Genomic DNA, 5,380 nt, shown 5'->3' with positions numbered 1-5,380 from the left:
CACACACACACACACACATATATATATATATATATATATATATATATATAAAGCATTTAAAAATACAGTTTGCTCTTCATATATTTCAATCCAAGAAAATGCAATCACCGTGCCACTTTTGGTGAAAAACTTTATTTGTTGTCTATGAACATATAACACATTTGAATAAAAATCAGCAGAGAACATACCTTACAATGTAAACAAAATACAACATAAATAAAAAATAAACATAATTAAGTCAATATGAATCTAATTTTGATAGAGGCTTTTTCATTCACATTTAGGCATTTAGCCTAAATGTAGGCTATACTGTAAGATTGAGAATGTATTTTCTTGCCTCGAAAATACTTTTTGATAAATATTTTTGCATGTGAAGGTTCAAAGTAAACATTTTCTATTTCAAAAATATATTTTTTCACTGTTCACTGTTCATTTTACACTGTTTGCAACATATATTTAGCAGATATTTAAAATATATTTTGGCTAGAAAAAAAATTTGCCATATGGTTTAGATCATTACTTAGTGACTTAATTATTTATTCTGACTATTTTCATGATTTATTCTGGCTTCTTGTTTTTGTCTGGATTCCAGCTCAGTTCAGTCTGGACAATCAAAGTTTTTAAGCTCCGAAACATAAATGAAGTCAAACTTTTGCTAATGCATATATTTTACCTTTCACAGTTCTATTAACTCATATATTTATTTATTCCGTACCTATTTTTCATTCAATACAAATTTACATAATTTATTCATAATACTTGGACAATCCAGTGCACAGCACCTATGCAGCTGCTTTTGCCTACAAGTGTACCTTTTCATTGCACATTGTTTTTGTTTATATTGCATTTATTTGTGTGCTTATGTGTTGTTTTTATTGTCTAGATGTAGTAAAGGGCATATCTTATCTCTTAATGTGAAAACCAGATATAAATATCAAATTATTGTTAAAGTAGTTTGGTGTTTGTTGAGGCACAGTCTGACCTGTGCTTCCAGAATAATTCTCAATTGCTGTGGTTTCTTATTTGTTTATGACATTTTTGCATGAAAATCATATGAGATTTTGTTCCCACAGGCTGACATTTCCAAAGGAACGGCAGCAGGTATATATAACCGCCGAACACCTAAAGTAATTAGAGGAAGTTTTCTTTGAGGATTTTTTGGTGTTTGATGCATTTCGCTTCTTTAAAGAGGATCGTAAAGCACAGCAGCTGCATCCCGCTCTATTTCTGTCCATATGCTTTGTTATTGGTTTCTAATTAGCCGATTCCTCTTGGAGCCCGAGAGGTGAAGAACTTTCAAACGTTTTAGTTTGCCGGTCTTTCGTTTCAGCTACACAACCAGAAACTTCAAATACACTTCGGTATATGTGCCCTGGTTTCTCTCTCTTCATAAATCTGAACTCAATTTTAAATTAATGTCTTTAAATAGAAAAAGCATAATATTATCTAAATGCAAGTTTCAGTGATGGACCTGTCCTGTTTTACATTTCACATTTAATGTATGTCTGCCTTTTGCATAATAAAAAAACAGTTCATTTAGTCTGGTGGGAAAAAATCATCCTTTTTAAAAAGAAATTGCATGCAAATTACATGGCTCAGGTTGATGCATTTTTCATTTCCAGGCACAATGCATCACCGCTGGGAGAGCTTTTCTTGTAGTGCCATTAACGTTTTTGACATTCATGCCAACGTTTCCTCTAATTGTCGCTGAGAATTGTTTCTCAACAGAGCAGCCGCTCTGTCCATCTATAGAGGAATGATCTTTAACGCAGACGTCGACCAGTTGCTAAATAAAGTTGATGGAGTGTGTGACGCAGGCCAAACCTGAAAGGCTAAAGGTCAGACTGAATGCTTTTCATGTTGTGCTTGACATTATAGATGCTGCTATATTGCATTACAGCCACATCTGACCCATGAGCAAGAGAACCATGACCTTTTTATGAAATTAAGTAAAAATAAATCTATTAAAAATAATTTTCAGTCATTGAAATAAAGCTAGAATTAAAAAAAAAATGCTTAAAAAACCTAAACCAAAATTAGGAACGTTGCCTTGGCAAATGAAATAAACTTAAATATGCAATAAATATGTTTGAAATAAATAAGTTGAAAATGGCTAAGTCTCATATGTCTTATTTTCATTTTATTCATTGGTTTGGCATGTTATTTTATTTATTTATTTTTTTACCAGGATCACCTGTAACACTATAAGGTCAACAGTTTTTAGTATTAAACCTTCATGTGTGTATATACACACGAAGGATATATATATATATAGCCTATATATATTTTTAAAAGAATAAAAAAGTCAAAAGCGCATCACGATCAGTGTTGTTACTTTTAACTAAAATGTTTTCAGTAATTGAAATGAAGCTAGAATTAAAATAAAATGTTGTTTTGGACAATTACTGAAATAAACGCATTTAAGTTGAAGTACTAAAATGACTAAAACTGAAATAAAAAGAAATAAAAGATAAATAGAAATATTTAAAACAAACAAATGAATAAAAATGGTAAAAGCACATCACTATCAGTGTTGTTATTAATGACTAAAATGAAAACTAATAAAAATTGTTTTCAGTAATAGAAATAAAGCTGGAAAAAATATTACATAGAAAAACTTAAAATTGAAAAACTGCAATGTTTAAGCTAAAATGACTCAAACTGAAATAAAAAATAAACTAAATAGAAATATTAAAATAACAAAAAAAACAAAAGCACATAACAAAATTGCTAAAACTTATACTAAAATTAAAATGAAAACTGAAAATATAAAAATAAAAGCTAATTCAAAATATTAAATGGTAAATATAGTATGTAACTAATACTAAAATAACTCTTATTATTGTTCATATTTAGGGTTCATGATTGAAAGTACATATACATTCACAAATACATAAACATTACAAATACATTATCACAGATGATAAAACAAATTTAAAAAAATTCAACTAAATCCATATCTACTCAGAAACACCCTAGCAACAGCTTAGCAACCGTATATCAGTGTCCTGTCAACCACCAAAACACTTTAACATAGCAGCAAGTTTATTTATTTATTTCTAGTTTATTTCTTTCATATGCAATTTAATTTGGATTCCATTTGCTTGATTTAATGCAAAGCAGAGTTCATAAATGCATGCATTTTGTGTTTGCTAATGTGCTAAAGAGGTTTAATTAGATAATTCATTCACATAAAGGATTAAATCGCTTGCACTAATGAGCAGCGAGTGAGCGGCCGAGGTCACGAGTCTCTGCGCTGCTGTCTTCAGCTCGACTGTGGAGCTGCGCTTTTGTTACAGATGCAGGAGTCAAAAGGTGATTTATTCTTTCTGCTCACAGGTGCATTTCTGTTTCTGGTACGGCTGACAGTCTGTCATGTTGCTGCCAGGGGAATGTGTGAGGTAATTAGAGTAGCAGAGGTGGGCAGCGAGACGCCCATTTGAGGGGACAAATTCAGATTAAATGTGCCTGCTTGTACTGTTCACTTGTCTTTTAAATTAGACGACTATTCGAATGCAATTGCTAGGAAATAGTAAGTGATGTTTGCCTGTGCACAACATAACGGTTCCTCCTTTAATATCCATCTGTGGGAAGTTTCCTACCTGGTTTATGGTCCGACAGGTGAAAATTATGAAAAACAAAACAAAATAACAAAACATAGTATTAGTACGCTGAAATAATTAGAAGTAGAAGTAGCAACCAGAACACCCTAGCAGCCACCTAACCCTGCCCAGGACACTCTAGCAACTGCATAGCAACGACCTAGCAACCACCCAGGGTAGCCTAGCAACTGCCCAACAACCCCCTAAATCAATCTAGCAGCTACATAGAGCACAATTGTATTCCAATGCCCTAACAACCACCCATAACACCCTAACAACCATCCAGTGTAGTCTAGCAACCACCTAGCAACCATTCAGAACCCCCTAGCTACTGCCCAGGACACAACTATATAGCAGTGCCATAGCAACCACTTATAACATCTTAGCAACTGCTTAGCAACCACCCAAGACCACTCTAGAAACTCAATAGCAACACCCTAGCAACCTCTCAGCAGCCTAGCACCCAGGACACAATTGTATAGCAATGCTCTAGCAACCAACCAGAACACCCCAGCAACTGCATAGCAACGTGCTAGCAACCACCCAGAACAGCCTAGCAACCACCTAGCAACCCCCCAGAACTGTCTAGCAACTGCCCAGGACACAACTGTATAGCAGTGCCCTAGCAACCACCCATAACACCCTAGTAACCATCTAGCAACAGCCCAGGGCACTCTAGCAACTGCATAGCAACGCCCTAGCAACTACACAGAACACACTAGCAACCACCTAGAAACCATCCAGAACACTCTAGCAACTGCCCAGGACACTATTTTATAGCAATGCCCTAGCAGCCATCCTGAACACCCTAGCAACTGCATAGCAACCACCAAGAATACGCTAGCAATTGCCCAGGACACAATTGTATAGCAGTACAATAGCAACCACCCATAACACCCTAGCAACTGTCTAGCAACGGCCCAGGGCACTCTAGCAAGATACTAGCAACCATCCAGAACACTCTAGCAACCATCCTGAACACCCTAGCAACCGGCTAGTAACTACCCAGAACACATTTTTTTTTTTTTTTTGCAAATAAGAAGTGTTCTTCCAGATCCAAGGCTGTATAATCTTTTTTTTATTACTCATGAAGACAAGATGCGTGATTTGAGGAATCACGTTCGCTAAAGAATCTATTTGACCCTCATTTTACTCATTGTAGCATCAATTAGATTTCCACCAGAGCAAAGTGAATGAATGGATTGAAGCTGTCTTCCAACACGAGCAGCAGTAAACTTAAAGCACGTAAATAATATAAGACCAAAATGTCAATGGCCATTAAATCCATGTAACTTCATCATCATCATATCACATGGGATTTGATCCCCGGCCAAAGCATGTTCTATAAAAGCTGATTGCTGCGTGACGAGGAAATGAGACACCGGCGCTTTCGTTCTGCTGCAGCTCTCAGTGTGAAGAGTAGTGTTGGGTCGTTCTTGAACGATTCGTTCATTTTGAACGAATCTTTAATGTGACTCGGGAGGAAGGAGTCGTCTCGGGGAGTGATTCGTTCAGTCGCGCATGCGCAACATCCTATAGGTTCTGTACTGGAATTAGTCAAGTAGTTCACCTGTTTCGAGTCTTCGGGTTTTTCGAGTCATTCGTTCATCACGTGACAGCCCCATAAGTTTAACCAATGCAGTCTGAGCCGGAAAGAGAATTGATTAGTTCATCCATCGAGTCTTCGGGTTTTTCGAGTAGATCGTTCATCACGTGACAGCCCTATACGCTTTAACCAATGCAGTCTGAGCCGGAAAGAGAATTGATTAGTTCATCTC

General features: G+C 35.9%; 1 protein-coding gene across 1 annotated transcript in view; it reads left to right on the top strand.

The window, feature by feature from the left end:
• The window catches only part of LOC107727819 (uncharacterized), a 35,246-nt gene that overhangs the window by 20,649 nt on the left and 9,217 nt on the right, over positions 1-5,380 (top strand). The gene's annotated exons all lie outside the window — the stretch shown is intronic.

The sequence above is a fragment of the Sinocyclocheilus rhinocerous genome, unplaced genomic scaffold (assembly GCF_001515625.1).
Source record: "Sinocyclocheilus rhinocerous isolate Xijiao unplaced genomic scaffold, SAMN03320098_v1.1 scaffold42, whole genome shotgun sequence".
In the NCBI taxonomy this organism is placed as follows: domain Eukaryota; kingdom Metazoa; phylum Chordata; class Actinopteri; order Cypriniformes; family Cyprinidae; genus Sinocyclocheilus; species Sinocyclocheilus rhinocerous.
The sequence above is the reverse complement of the archived record's forward strand: the minus strand, read 5'-3'. Positions and strand labels throughout refer to the sequence as shown.